The 16,454-nt window shown below is 42.9% G+C and overlaps 1 long non-coding RNA gene across 1 annotated transcript in view; it reads left to right on the top strand.

The window, feature by feature from the left end:
• The window catches only part of LOC147033000 (uncharacterized), a 45,199-nt gene extending 29,272 nt beyond the window's left edge, over positions 1 to 15,927 (top strand). The window contains exons 2-3 of the long non-coding RNA XR_015052218.1: positions 15,646 to 15,714; positions 15,831 to 15,927. This is a non-coding gene — a long non-coding RNA (uncharacterized LOC147033000). The remainder of the gene's footprint in view (positions 1 to 15,645; positions 15,715 to 15,830) is intronic.
• The last annotated feature ends 527 nt before the right edge of the window (positions 15,928 to 16,454 follow it).

Here is a 16,454-nt window from a genome sequence, read left to right as displayed (position 1 = left end):
TCTGTTCCAAGTGACGTCAAACTCCGTCGATGAAGATCGGCTGAGAAATGAAGGAAATTGCCTTTTCTCTTTCAAAAACCATGCTAAAGAGTGGAAAAAGCAAACCAGAAAGAAAAAATAGCTCCACAAAGTGGGCGTAACCCCTCAGCCCATGCATTGTAAAAGGAAGCAGTGATATCACGATGATGCAGTCAGTTAGAGCATGTTGGACGTCATATCGAAAATCCATCAGACTTCAAGATGACTACTGTGGCGGCTCGTGAAAATCGCAGCGCGCCCATTTTCGAAAGGAACCTTCCTCTACCCAACTCCAACACACACACTGCAAAAATGCATTTAATCGGACAAGCCAAGCCCATCTCAAAATTTACGCAAACCAATTTCAAGACGACTGCCGTGGCGGCCACACTGAAAATCGCAGCATGCCCATTTTTGAAAGGAACCTTCCTCTACTCAACCCCAACACACCCTGCAAAAATGGATTTAATCGGACAAGGCGTTCTCCTCGAAATAGATGGAAACCAATTTCAAGATGGCTGCCATGGAGACCACATTGAAAATCGCAACGCGCCCATTTTCGAAAGGAACCTTCCTCTACTCAACCCCAACACACCCTGCAAAAAAGGATTTAATTAGACAAGGCGTTCTCCTCGAAATTGACGGAAACCAAAAGTTGACAGACGGACGGAGGCCCGGACAATGCCTATGACGACAATACCCCTTAGCCAATTTGGGCTGAGGGGTAAAAACGATGATTGGTCGAAAAAACGTTAAAACCACACTTCATCTATCTATAATTCTAGCAATCTGTGTGCGTCTGTGTCTGTGTCTGTGTCTGTTGCCGCTGTTTCTCGACAACCACTGGTCCGATCTAATTGAAACTTGCCAGGTATATTGCTGGGGACCTGAGTATGTGCCTTTTCAAGGTTTGATATTAATCGGACAAGTGGTTCCCAGGTTATAGCCATTTATTTACCAAACCAATGACAGGACACGTTGCTGCGTAGGTGTTGCCGATGGGGAAAGGGAGCCATTTAGTTACCAATGACAGGACACGTTGCTGCGTAGGCATGGCCGATGGGGAAAGGGCGCCTTAGTTACCAATGGCAGAACACGTTGCTGCGTAGGCGTGGCCGATGGGGAAAGGGCGCCATTTCGTTACAAATGACAGGACACGTTGCTGCGTAGGCGTGGCCGTTGGGGAAGAGATCCTCAGCCACGTTCCCCATTATGGGTTACAACGTATGGACTTCCGGATAGTGATGACTTACTGTATTCTCATAATTTCTCGATTTCTTATGTGCATTTATAGATAAACACAATGCCCCGATCCAGTCGTTGTTTACGAGAGCGAAAGAACGGCCTGTGTGGTTGTTTGAAAGTTTTTTGTTTGTTTTTTGCACGTATGGCCATGCACATATGGGCACGCGAGGGCGAAGGAACGGCCTGTGTGGTTGTTGTTTCTGGCACGCGGTTTGAAAGTTTGTTTGTTTGTTTTTTTTGCACGTACGGCCACACACGTACAGGCACGCACTAGTGGTTATACAATCGCACCGCCATTGTAAAGGTGCAGCAGGTTGCAAGAGACATGACAACTGTAAAGGCTAAATTACCCTCGTCAAAGGAGAAGGGAATGCATTTGGGTCCATTTGTTTATTTCTTTGTTTCTTTGTCTGTTTCTTTGTTTGTCTGTTGTCCACACAGAACTTTTGTGTTTTTCTGCATAACTGCTTGTCGGATTGAGACAAAATTTTCACCATTGATGCGAATACTCATGTAGAATGTTGTAATGGTAATTATGACGTCATAGGTCATGTGGTGTGGCAGCCATAATGGAAAAATGGGAAAAATTTGGACCTCTGTATCTCTGAAACCGCACGAAGGAAAAAATTGAAACTTGGCACATGGCAAGTACTCATGGGGAATAAGTAAGTTTTATGACGGCATAGATGCTCTCATTATGACGTCTTTATTGCATATGTAGAATGCCACATCCGATCAGTATGAAAATTTTTGAGGGTCATCTAGGGATAAAATGATCCACAGAAAAAAATTCATGATGTCATCGGTCACGTGATTTGGCAGCCATATTGACTTTAAAAAAAAAAGTTCAAAAACCTCTGAAGTGGTTGAACAGACTGGCGTGAACCTTTACACGTCTGACCGCCTGTTCATGAGGAGCAGAAGGTTCACACATATGATGTCATTGGTGGCTTGATTTGGCAGCCATGTTGGATTTACCATAAAACCTACAAAAAATCTTCCTTTCCAGAACGGCTTGAGAAATCGAGCAGAAACTTCACACAAGTAAGCAGGGGTTTCCTTATTTTTTGGAGTAGGAAGCTACCATTAAAAAGTAGCAGGTTAATATCACCGCGTGCGAAGGGAGCGCAGCTGTATGGCCGGGGTCCAGGGCCCGCCTAGGGCCCTGGAAGCCGGAGGATCCTAGATGGCTGGAGATGCATTCTAGCATGATTTCTGACATGAAATAGTTCTCATATTATCATGCTGTTGGGGTGGAAAACTCCACAAAAACAGGTGGTTCGGCCTATTCTGGATGTAGTTGCATTAACATAATGACTGACTGACTGGTTGACTGAAATTCGGCTATACTGTATAGTTAGTTCAAGTCTATGGTACATGCATGTACCTGTGGTACCAATATTCAGTTGGCCAGTTCACAGCTGCTCATACTTGGCCTTCACTTCAGTGAATAAACGGCGATTTTCAGTGCAAATTATCACGAATAATAACATGTACAAAAGCTGCTTTAAGTTTAAAGGCGAATGACTTTATAAATTAAAAAGGCACAACGGGTGACCGTGTATTTTGGAGCCGCATCACTTGACAAAAGCTCAAAATGTACTTGGTGAAACACGTGTTTCGTGAAACAACAACAACGTTGCACTTGCGAGAGTGCAAGTTTAGACCAATTACTGATGGCCAGAAGCTTACCTCCCATGACTTTGGACTTCTTCGAAAATCCAAAGTCAAACAGGAATTTTTGTTTCGATGCCATTGTTTCGGCACCGAAACTGCGAGGCCTACAAAGTTTATTTTATTGAGGTCATTGCTGTATGGTATCAGGGTATCAGGCCAACAGTCCAAAACGAGGCTAAAGCAGAGAACTCTCCATTGCAGGAGGTGTGTTTTAGCTGCTTGTGTTATTTTTAGGTCAGTGTTGTGCTCGACCTGGCGAGAGTACTAACAGTAAAAGTAAGCCCACTTTCATTGAAATACTCATGTGTTTTCGTCTCGGATTTCAAAACGGGGTGTAGAGATTCCGTGGTGACAAAAAAAAAATAAAAAAATCGAACACTCGGCGCTGAAGTAGGCGTCGACCTTTGACATTTTTCCTCGTAGACGGCTGTGGGTCGCCGGTAACCGGCTTCTAAGGAAACCCCTGAGTAAGTGTTCCCCAAGCCATGGGTGTACAAGTTGCACATAGCAAGTACTCCTCATGGGGGAGGAGTGTGGTATTTTTATGATGTCATAGGGGCCTTTGTTATGATGTCATAATTGCATGTAGAATGCTACATCCGATCAGTATAAAAAATTTGAGGGTCATCCTGGGATAAAATGGTCCACAAATGTTTTTTGATGATATCATCGGCCACGTGATTCGGCAGCCTTTTTTTTTAACCTTCAAAAATCTTCTCGAAATGGCTGAAAAGATTGATGCAAACCTTTGCCCATGTGCCCGCCCATCCATGCGGAGCCAAATGGTCACACATATGATGTCATACGTCACATGGTTTGGCAGCCATATTGGATTCACCTGAAAACCTATAAAAATACACCACTCAAAAGAAGTCCTGGTAAGGGTTTGCAATCTCTGATTGCTCTTTTTCTTGTTAATCTTGTATGTCGACAAAGTATATAGATGCAGAGATTTTGCTTCACAGAATTTGCTTCATGTGTTTGCAGGATGAGATTATATGTTTGCTGTGCTGATTACGTTTTATGTCTGAGATTGTTATGGATTTTCCCAGAAAAAACTAGCAAGGTGTTTGAGCTTGTTTCCTGCTTGCTCATCACCTGTGTCCTCCTCCCCCTCCCCTTGCTCTCTCATCCATTTTTCTCCAAGCCTCCCTCCACCCTGCTGTTGGTGTCTTCCTCTCCTTTCACTATGTTCTTTCTGTTCAATTTTATCATGTTCTGTTCTGATCTGTATTCGAGCTCTTCCGCAGGCCTCAACTTTGTAATAAAAAAAACAAAAAAAACCATAATTACATTTATAATCCATGGAAATTCCATTCATTGCTGTTGGCAGATGCCTAGACAGTTCTTAATGAGGTGCTGAACGAAAACGATTGCCAAGTTCAACACCAACGCCATTATTCATTGTTCTAAAGCAGTTGGCTAGATAGTTGTCATGGAGTAAAGGAGCTGTGGCTTGTTTACTCCTTTAAGAGTGAGATGGGCTGGAAACAACCCCACCATTCCAACGAGCCATTCCAACGAGCCATTCCAACGAGCCATTCCAATGAGCTCAGAGTCAAATGACAGGTGAGGAAAAGGTGACTTAATCATCTGGAAGGTTCATGACAGACTGAAATTTCTAATTGACTGATTTTTATATTAAAGAGAAACACATTCAGCAGTCTTCAGATAGCAGCAATGAGGAGCAGCAGTCTCTCAGAGAGTTGGCTTGGAAAATGTGCGATGGATAAAGAGGTGACGAAGCCAGAGCTTCCTGTGGTTGGATAAGAGGACAATTTAGACCATTTGAGGACCAGTAATGAGATGACGACCTGGGAGATTATTGGTCTGACGACAGACAAGCATTGTTTCCATCATGTATGAGCTTAAGGAAAACAGCGGGTGGGCTGGAACACAAACACAACTTTTAGACCGACTATTTACGGTCAAGCAAATATTTATTAATCATCCCTCTCTTATGATGATTGGTGGGAAAAACGGCAAGGGGCTCCTTTACGATGATCGGTGGTCAGTCAAGTCGAGGCATGCTGGTTAAAAACCTCATTGCAACCATTTAAATCTAAGAGGGAAAGAATTAATAGCTGAGCGGAGTTCCATAATTTGTGCACCCTTCGTGTTTATGGATTCATTTTTCTCTGCTCAGAGACTACAATAATGGTAAGTTATATGTATGATTAATTATTTAGTAGTTTGTGAATGCAAACCTGTTTGCAGAGAATGTCTGAAGTGTGTTCAGTCACACATATAAGTCTGAATATGCATGCATGCCAGTCCATGTGAGACTGTTGTGGTCCTGAAGTGTTGACGACATTTTCAGGCTGTGGAAGGGTGTTATTATTCATAAAGATGAAGTTTGCACCTTTCTTTTTGGGTATATCGACTTCAGGTATCATGATCTCATTCCTGTACCTGACAAAAGTCATAGCACCCCTCTCAAATATGAGATCAGTTTTTCAACCAACTCAAATGCCATCCTATACCATAAGGATCCCCACCAACAAACCATCATGCTACCTAATGGCACAATTAACAAATCGCTCCAAACCTTGATTCCTGATTTTTACCAGTTCATCATTGAATTAGAGAAATAATTCCAGACAAGTAGATGAAAAAAAATATAGTGCCATTTCATCATCCACTTGTAATGTTGCATTGACCATTGGATGCTTTGCTGTTGATGACAATATGTTAGACCGAGTGGAGCAGTAGTTTTCTGGACCTAATACCACTGGTATGAATCCTGTTCCAAAACGTCTACGTGTCAAAACTTGATCATTGATTACTTTTCAAAATCATCCTCGAGTTATTGTGCTCATGAAAATAGGTTCCTTTTTACTCTCGCCGAAGGAACAGGATTCATACCAGTGGTATTAGGCCCAGAAAACTACTGCTCCACACTCTCATCATAATGCAAAGACTATGGCTCATGCGCTGAAGGAAGCGCATGAAAAGATATACTTTTTCAAGTATATTAGTGTCTATTTTGTTATTCTGTCTGTCTGTCTGTCTGTCTGTCTGTCTGTAAATTTGTCTATCTGGTTGTCGCCTACAGGTCACAATTCTAAACCGATCGTCATGAAACCTTACCAAGTTGTCGAGGAAGTCTTAACTAAGAAGCCTATTGATTTTGAGGTCATAGGTCATCTTGAGGTCAAATTTCTGAAATCGTCATTTTTCATCCGATCGACTTGAAATTTGAGCAAGATATGCAGAATGCATCACTGAATTAGGAAACCAACTATTTTTGAGGTCAAAAGGTCAAAGGTCAACTCAAGGTCAAACTTCGAAAATCATTAAATTTCATCTGAAAAATCATCAATTTTCATCTGATTAACCTGAGAATTAAGGAGCAATTGCATAGTACATTGCTGAATTTGGGAAACAACTTTACGTGAGGTCAAACTTCTAAAATCATCAATTTCAGTCTGAAGAAGAATCAATTTACATCCATTTGACCTGAAAATTTAAGATTGTGAATTTTAATCTTAATGAAATGGACAATTTCATGTATCCATGGCAACCTTTGGAGAGGGGGTGAATTTTGCAAGTATTGTACTCTGCACGATGTCTTTTTCGTGTTTGTTTGTTTGTCACTTGGCGAAATCTTAGATTTTGTCAAGTATGTTGGTCTGTTCCGTTTGTTTGTTATCTTGCCAAAACGAAGTTTTTGCAAGATATGTTGGTCAGCTTGTATGTTTTTTTTTGTTTTTTGTTTGTTTGTTTGTCTGTAATCACGTATAAAAAATTCTGCAGAGCACAGTTATCATTGGAAATTTTTGTAACTTCGCATATCAGAGGCCTATAGAGGTCCCTTTCAGTGCACAAAATTTTGAAGGTCAAGGTCAAAGGTCAAGGTCACTTTGGCGCAAATCAGGGGAGTCGACGAAACCCTTATTTTTTGAGTAATTTTGATCGGATCGTCTTCAAACTTCATGGGAATATAGTTCATGGTCTGGCGCTCAGCTGATTAATTTTTGGTGGCGATTGGCCTTGACCTTCATATGTTTTTTTTTTTTTGGTCTGTAATCACGTATAAATCACTCTGCAGAGCACAGTTATCATTGGAAATTTTTGTAACTTCGCATATCAGAAGCCTATAGAGGTCCCTTTCAGCGCATAAAATTTTGAAGGTCAAGGTCAAAGTTCAAGGTCACTGTCACAAATCAGGGGAGTCGACGAAACCCTTATTTTTGAGTAATTTTGATCGGATCGTCTTCAAACTTCAAGGGAATATAGTTCATGGTCTGGTGCTCAGCTGATTAATTTTTGGTGGTGATTGGCCCTGACCTTCATGGTTAGCGCCTAAGGTCAAACATATTTGACCCCAAGGTCAAATTTTCAAGTTTTAGGAACCATATCGTGTAGTACCTCAAATTGAACACCTCGATGAGTGCTTTCTAGATATATCAACCTTGAGACATTATGACGTCATTTGATAACGTTATGAGGCAAACGCATATTTTTCATGGTTACTCTGTAGAACGATTCTCATCGGAATCTCTCGTCGGCAGATATTCCTCAAGGAGTCGCTCCTCGTGGATATCAGCTCTGTTCACCTCAGTGTGACCTTAAAGAAGTCACACGTGGTCACCTTTTGGCAAGATACGGGTCACCCTGCGGGTGACATTGGTTTGTTTGTTTGTCCGGTCGTCTACAGCCCAAACGGCTGAACCAGTCGTTCTTAAAATTTTACACCTGATAGGCAATCCACCTGAGACGGTCCGCGTCCAAACCCCGTCTTAATCGGACTAAACGTCACACAACGTGAAACACATTTTTGGACATAACTCAGTGACCGGAAGTGGTAGCAACTTCCGGTTGACGCCAAATTAAACTTCATTCAAATATCTAAATAATTACTAAATGCATCTTATTACAAATTACGCATATTTTTCACAAGTGTATGACGTCAAAGCTTTGCTTATTGAAGTCATTTTAAAAAAAAATATTGTTGCGAATTCGCGCCCGCCGGCGTGCGGACGGCCACGTAACTCGAATCGCGGCACGTCGCCCACCGGACGGACAATTCAGTCGTGACCCTCCGGGAACTATCGCCCGGAGCCAGTCACGGGTGGGCCTTTCGACCTCACCACAATCGTGCCAATCGGCCACCCGCGTAGGATAGGGTTGTTCGCGAAACTCGACCTACCTAAGTACCCACGCGGATGGTAAACCAGGCGATGGTACCTCGCCACAGGTCGACTCCAGACACGAACCGCTTGGGCGGCCCGTTCCCTGTTATCGGGATAACCGAGCGGTGTTATCGTCGACCTGGACGGTTCACATTAATTACCGGGATGTTGCACCCACTATGAACCCCTTACGTGAAGCAGGATGGAGAGTCAATCAAAAGGAAGGAGACGAACGGGCACAATTCAACATGCAAGCACTTTATTACGCGACACACAGAAAGCACGTATATACAGCCATACACAAAAAGCAAATGCAAGAAGAAAAGCAGTTAAAACCGACTACGCACACACACGGCAACACTTATACAGTTTTACTTCACAGACGGCGCCAACACACATTTACACAAAAGCAAAGGAAAGAAGCCACCCTCACAGACAAGGAGGCAGACAGGCCCGTAGGCCAAATGTGCGCGTGACCTGGAGGAGCGGACAGGTCCGCGAGACCGGGGAGGTCTTACCCGCGTCCTCGTGACGCGTTGGCGGGCAAGCTGCAAATGTGGCCGCACCGCTGTGCCCCGACTCCGTGCCCCTTGGCGGGTTTCGTTGGCACGATGTTTGGGGTGGGGTGGGAACGGGGCCCCCTTTTGCACTATCTCAGCACGGGGGAAAGGGGAAATTGTTGATGCCCTGGGGGAGGGGAATGGCTGGCTGGCTTGGGTCCCGCGACGAGACAAGCGATCCCCCACACCACAACCTCGTCGCCGACCGCCGTCCTTCCTGCTTCGGACCCAAGCTCCCTTGCTTGCAGTTCCACCGCGTTCACTCCCCTCAACTCCACCAACGCAACGCTCCTTGTCCCCAAGAGCAACCTCTCGACGACACTCTCCAAGCAACTCCAAAACCCAACTCTCTTTGATTCGCCTTGCGCTCGCCTTTTTATAGGCGGCAGGAGCAGCCAATATGCAAATTTTAGGATCAGAATGCGATTGGAGGCGGGGCCACGCCGCCCCCCCCCCCGGTCAGCCATTGGTCGGGCAAAAATGGGCGTGAACCTCTCCTGATCCTAAAATTTGCATATACGGACTTCACATACACACGCTTGGAGGCGGGGCCAAACCGCCCCGCGCTCGCCAATTGGACGGAGGAGAAGTGGGCGTGAAGCATTTCTGATCCAATTTTTTCCCCTCGGAAAGGCCGCCATTCGCGCTCGCGGCTCGGTGCGTTCGGCACCAATCGCCGAACGGGCCCGAGACAGCCCGACGTTCAGTGTTCATAGGTGGTGCAGGAATGGCCATGGAAGCGATGATGTGGGATGAATTCGTGAAGGTGAAGGCGAAGGTGGTGGAGGGTCTTCTGTGGTGAGGGTTGGCGTTGTGGTTGTTGTCTCTGGGTTGGAGCGTGGTTATAGTTGGTGATGATGGCTGGTGTGGTGGTTAAGGTGGTTGTTGTGTGATTGCGGTTGAGACGTGGTTGGTTCAAAATAACGACAGAAAAGAAAAAATGGCTAACTCAAAGCGTCGCAGCCCGGATGAATCACATAAAACCCTCTATACAACGGGTTTGGGCTAACTACACATGTACCTATGAAGATATCTGACCTGAGGGCCCTTTATGGTGTAATGCGAATTTCCACAGCCGTAACAATATTTACGCTCGTGTGCAGCCGAAACTACTGAAGCAATCATTCTCAAATTTTAACACGTGATAGCCAATCTTGCTGAAATAGTCTGGGATCAAATCACTTCATAATCGCACTTAACGTCATGACGTTACGTCAAAAAAAGTGAAAACAAGCTTTTGAACATAACTCAGTAACCGGATGTTATAGCGACTTCCTGTTGACGCCAAAACAAACTTCAATGGAATATCTAACTGTTTTAAAATGCATGTTAGTATAAGTTATGCACAGTTTTCGCAAGCGTATGACGTCAAATTTTTTAGCTATTGGCGTGATTTAAAAAAATTCTATTCGTTCTACAGGTCACAATTCTTAACCAATTTGGATGAAATTTTAACAGCTGATAGAAATCCACAATACAAAAAGATATGTGACTTTTGGTGATGTTCAAGATCAGGATATGGATTCTGCATCACTTTATATTATCGCCCATGATAAACCAATGGGTAATTTTGTGAATTACACATGGCTATTTCTCAAACAGTTTTGCACTTATTATATTGAAACTTATACTGTCTATTTATGCATGTAATATTAACGTGTACAAAGTTTGATCGAAATTGACCCAAGGTCAAGGTCAGGGTCACCCAAAACATGAAAAACACATATAAAATACATGTTTTTGTTTTACAACATATTTCAAACCTGATAACGGGATCGTAAAGCTGGTTGAAAAGCAATGTTCCTAGGTATTTTCAAATATTTTCTACGATCAGAATGAAGGCAACAAGCACCGATGATAAGTTGTTGAATGTCACATGGTGGCTTTAAATGAGTTGTGAAAATTTTCAATCTGCTGCCGTTACCATGACAACGCGCGCCTGATAATTGTTATTTGTGACGTCGCGTCATTTTATTAATGCACGAATAAATAAGCACCACACTTTCCATGACATTACAGCTTGGACCACCACACAGAAAGGTGAACTCATTCGCCAAGTGTCGTGCTAAGCACGATTTTTCATTCATTTGTCTGTCTGTTTGTTTGTTTGTCCGCACAGAACTTTAATGTTTTTCTCCGCAATCGCTTTTCAGATTGAGACGAAATTTTCTCCATAGGAGCGACTACTCAGGTAGAATGTTTTAATGATAATTATGACATCATAGGTCACGAGGTGTGACAGCCATGTTGGAAAAACTGAAAAGTTTTGGACCTCTGCATCTCTGAAACTGCACCAAGGAAAAAATTGAAACTTAGCACATCGCAAGTACTCCTCATAGGGAATTAGTGTGATTTTTACATGACGTCATAGGTGCCTTCATTGTGACGTCATAATTGCATATGTAGAAGGCTACATCTGATCAATATGAAAAATTTTGAGGGTCATCCAGGGAAAAAAATTGATGACATCATTGGTCACGTGATTTGGCAGCCTTATTATTTTATTTTTAAAAACCTTCAAAAATCTTCTTCTCTGAAATGGCTGAACAAATCGATGCAAAACTTTACATGTATGACCACCTATCGATGAGGAACAGAAGATTCACACATATAATGTCAAAGAAAACATGGTTTGGCAGCCATATTGGATTTATGCTAAAACATATAAGAATCTTCTTTTCTAGAATGGCTGGACAAATCCAGGGGAAACTTCACGCAATGTTGCCCAAAGCATGAGTGTACAAGATTGTGAAGGAATAATTGATAGGTCACATGGCTTGGCAGCCATATTGAATTTAAGAAATATATTAAATGATGTTTTCTCTGGAACTGCTTATTCACTTGATGTGAAACTTCATAATTATGATCCAGTCATGATGGAGAATACAAGTTTTAAATTTAAACTTCATTGGACACATGGTCTGGCAACCAGAATTATTAATTTTTTGATCTGGGTTCTTTCTTTTTTTTTCTTTTTTTCTTTTTTGAATAAGGCTCACTTTGGCTGTGCCTGGATGGATTTGAGGGTAGAGGAGTAGCAGCTGAAATGTGACGCCATCCAGGCTCCTCCTGATTACTTCATTTTTGCTTTTTTGCTTGTTTGGGTTCCTTCTGATTACTCGAATGCCATGGCAGGTAGCATCCCCAGTTCCCCAATATCCTCAAAGGACAGTGGTGAGCATTCTGTGTGCTGACTGTGGTTGCAATGTCCGGAGTGGATGCGGTGAGGTGGTTGAAACATTTGGAGCGATTGTGGTGAGGTGGGTGAGCATAGGTTATTGTGGGGATTTTTAGTGGATTGAGGAACAGTTGGAAGAAACGTTCACTCGTGAAAATTTGGACTCAACTTTATAATAAAACCCTCTTCACTCGAGAATCAAGATGTGAAACAAATGGCGAGCAGTACTGAGAAAACTAAATAACTAGTGAAGTCTGTGATTAAAAAACACATCCGAGGCCTTAAAGACAAACTCCTCAGGGAAGACGTGGAATGAAAATTTCTGTCTGTCGTTGATGAGGAACAGAAGATTCACACATATAACGTCAAAGGTCACATGGTTTGGCAGCCATATTGTATTTACGCTAAAACATATAAGAATCTTCTTTTCCAGAATGGCTGGACAAATCCAGGGGAAACTTCACACAATGTTGCCCAAAGCATGAGTGTACATGTTTTGATCTGGGTTCTTTTTTTTCTTTCTTAAATTTTTTTTGAATAAGGCTCACTTTGGCTGTGCCTGGAGGGATTTGAGGGTAGAGGAGTCGCAGCTGAAATGTGAAGTCACTCACACACCAGATTACTTCAGATTTCTCTATTTTACCCTCATTTGGTGGAAAATGTAATCAAGTTAAGTCAAGGAGGTGGGATGTCATCCACATCTCAAAATATTTGTTCTTCCATTTGATTTGAATTTATTTTAATCTCATCGTGAATTCAATTAAATAATAATAAAAAATGTCATGGGTCAGAGTCAGGTGTCCGATCAAAGCAAGGTTGCATCAAAGTGGGACTTCTTGGTACCTGGTCATCACTGCCAGCAGTTATAAAGTAGCGGTTCTAATTATGCCTCTTATTAATTATGGAACACACCAGTACACAAATGCCACACGAAATACACCATACAAAACGACACAAACACCACACAAAACAAGTCCTGGTGAGGGTCTTCAATCTCTGATTGCTCTTTTTCTTGTTGCAAGTGTAACACAATGATGATCTTCAAGAAAGCTTGTATGCCTTGGGTGATCTGAATGAGGTTGGCGATTCCAACGGTATCTTGTCAGCAGGGCTGTAGTGGTGCTGGAGCGCACCGAAGCACCGCTCCGGCAACTCAATCCGTCCGAAGCAAGGCTTAGCTCAGCAACAATAAAAAAATAATCTGAAAAAAATGACCCACATGAATTTCGTTTTTGTTTTTTTTGGTATACAATGTCGAGACTCGTACAAGAGCTAACACACAGAACATATAACAAACGGAGCAGGAGATAAGAGGGGCAAGAGAGAGAAGCACAAAACAGTGGGCAACAGAGACATTACATCTGTGGCAGGTAGAGGGATGGTGCAGGGTACATGGGGTAAACGAGATGGACACTACAGGGACTATCAGAAAGGAAAGCAGGAAATTTGAAGGAGGTGCGTTTGGGGTGGATTAGCGGGGGTAGAAAAGATCACGCTTTTGGATGGGGTAAGATAAGAGATCGTGGTGAATAGCTGTTTTGAAGCCCTGGAGGGAAGAGTGGGATTCAAGAGAGTAAAGGAGTTTGTTCTGGAGGTGGGAAAAAAGAGGAATGAAAGAGTGAAGGTGAGCAGTGATTCTTGATTTTGGTAGTTTCACCAGAAGAGGCTTGCTGGCGGACCTTGAGCGCCTTGTGGAAATATGGGGGGTGCGGGGGGGGGGACAGACCACAGACAGAGTATAAGAGATTGTGGTGAATCGCTGTTTTGAAGCCCTGGAGGGAAGAGTGGGATTGAAGAGAGTATAGGAGTTTGTTCTGGAGGTGGGAAAAAAGAGGAATGAAAGAGTGAAGGTGAGCAGTGATTCTTGATTTTGGTAGTTTCACCAGCAGAGGCTTGCTGGCGGACCTTGAGCGCCTTGCGGAAATATGGGGGGTACAGACCACAGACAGAGTAAGGGGTGGTGGGAGCAAGGCCAGAGAGGAGATAACAAAAGATAGAAAGACCACCGACCTGCCTGTAGTGAGAGAGTGAGAGACGCAAAGACTCAGCTTCATCATGGTACTAATGATCCTAAATGCCTTGGTTTCCACAGCGTGAAGCCGAGAAAGGTGAGAGGCGGGAGCACCAGCCCAGAGGGGAGCGCAGTTCTCCATCAGGCTGCGGATGAAAGCTTTGTGTGTGGTTAGGAGCTCCGGTGTGCCAAGGAAGGACTTTGCATGATGGAGGATGCCCAGTTGGCCACTGGCTTTGAAGGCCAGCTTGGAAATGTGGCTTTCCTAGGAAAGATCATGGCAGATCGTGAGACCCAAAAGCTTGAATGAAAGGACTTGTACAAGAGGATTGTTGAGAAAGTAGATGGGGAGGGGTTTACAGATGGTCCTTTCGGAGAGACATCGTGAGTGTGAGATTTGTCAGGATTGAAAGACATGTTCCAAGTGTTGGACTAGTTTATGATTTTATTCAGATCTGCAGAGAGCGAAGAGGCTGCTGCTTGCCGATCTGAAGGATGACAGATGGTACGGCAGAAGGTAGAGTCATCAGCAAAGAGATAAAGACAATTTTCCAGAGATTCTGAGAGATCATTGATGAAAACCAAAAAAAGCACAGGGCCCAGAATACTGCCTTGAGGAACTCCAGCCTGGACAGGAAGAGGGGATGAGAGATGAGAGAATGATGGTTAAAGAAGAAAATTATGGTGAGGCTTTGCTCTCCACTCCTTTCTTACTCTTCTCTTCCCCCATTCCTCGCTCTGCCCCCTTCCGAGTCTCCCCACTCCTCCCCTTCTCTCCTCCTTGCTCCCCCACCACCCTCCCACTCTTCCCCACATCTCTCTCTCTCTTCCTAAACCTTTCTCTTCTCCCCCCCCCTCCCTTGCCTTTCCCCCCCCCCTGTCTCTCTCTCTCCCCCTCTTTCTATCCCCTTCTCTGCCACCCCCTCTCTTTCACTCTTCCCCTCTCCTCGTATGCCCGTCAAAAAGTGATGGGTGATATTTGCTCCTGAAAAATAATCATAAAAACTTCTCTTAATTTCTTAAAATACACAGTTTTGTCGAAAAATGGTGGTTAAAGACTAAAATTATTTGACTTTTTCTAAAAAGGGGATTTTTAGTAGTGCGATTAAGTGTGCATGTGAGTGTTATTTATGATTTTTGCTCAGCATCGTAAAACGTGCACTTCATTTATCACTCGTTGTGGGCACTGAAATGATGAGTGTCATTTTAAAACTTGATGTAACGGTCGATTAAATCTGGCGATGGCGCACGGTCGACACATTTTTTCAGGGCTCCGGCACCTCAAAATTTAGCACGACACCACTGCTTGTCAGTACCCTACAAATGGCACTTTCATAAACATTGTAACGAGAAACAAGCACAGTCTTAGTCATCCCCCTATTGAATCATCCCGATGGCGTGAGCCAACTCATTTGGTGTAAAATGATGCCTCGCCATTCCTAAACTAATGTAGACCACCTTGGTGCCAATTTATACAGGACATTGACAAGGGTTATGGGCAGACATGCTCACAGAGTCTGTGTGCGACATGATTTGCCTCTGAATTTGGAGAAATCTGAATTTCCAGAAATATTTCCACCTAACTAAGAAATGTCAATTCTGAACTGTGAATTCGTGTTTTTTCACATTTAAAAAAGCATTTGTTAATTTTTTGTGAGGAGTGTCAAGTTTGCTGGCTCAGATAGAAGTTCTAAACCGTTTGCATCAATTGTGGACGGTTTAAGTGATGTGAAGAACATGTATGGAAACAGTTGCAATGGCTGTGTCACTCAGTTAATCCTTGTGATTGGACCACAACGAGAACTTCTTTTACACCATCAGGGCTATGGCACATCATTACTTTGGGAACCTCAGTTGGACCTCTGGGATATTCAGACAGACACAACTCGGGTAAGTATAAATACTTATGGTACATCACAACCTGCCCAAACTTGATTGTCGACACAGCCTTAATTCTTGTTAACTCTGTTTTGAAATTTGTTCACTTTTTGTTTGTTTTTGCACAGGAACCTTTCAGTTGATTTTTTTTTTTGCCATTCGTTAGAGAAGACATCTTCCTTGTACCATGACGGGCAGTATGCGAATGATATTATGATGTCTGGGCTTTAATTATCTTGTCGTTACTCACTCTGAGTTAACCTGGCTTCTTATCTTGTTTGATGTATTGTGCTTGCTTTATGGATTTCAGATTTCTCTCAGACACATGTTTTATTTACTGGATAAATTTTATCTTGTCCAGACTCTTTATCCAACCTCTTATTCTGCCTCAGAATAATGATTTCCACTTTGGGTTCATCTTCCAAATCTTTTTTTTTTTTGTCATTTATTTTTGGCGTTAATTTCATATGTAAATTTATGGCATAAATAGAAGATATAACACGACATAACTATTCTTTATTTTGGAGGCTCCAGTCATTATCGAGACCAGACCTCAAATAAAAAACTCCATAGATAGAAAAGTGAAGAAAGAGAGACATGTCCAAGAGTTTTTGATGAAGTAACAAAATCTGCTTTTTGAAAAAGGGAACGTCATAAGTTTTAAAAGACATGAGAAGGTAAAGAGTTTCAGAGTTTGGCAGTGAAGGGGAAGAAACAAACATCATAATGACCCACCCTTGAGTTGTCAATTG

This window comes from Eptatretus burgeri, chromosome 2 (genome assembly GCF_056783735.1).
Source record: "Eptatretus burgeri isolate ZD-2024b chromosome 2, Ebu_testis_v1, whole genome shotgun sequence".
NCBI classification, from domain to species: Eukaryota; Metazoa; Chordata; class Myxini; order Myxiniformes; family Myxinidae; genus Eptatretus; species Eptatretus burgeri.
The sequence above is the reverse complement of the archived record's forward strand: the minus strand, read 5'-3'. Positions and strand labels throughout refer to the sequence as shown.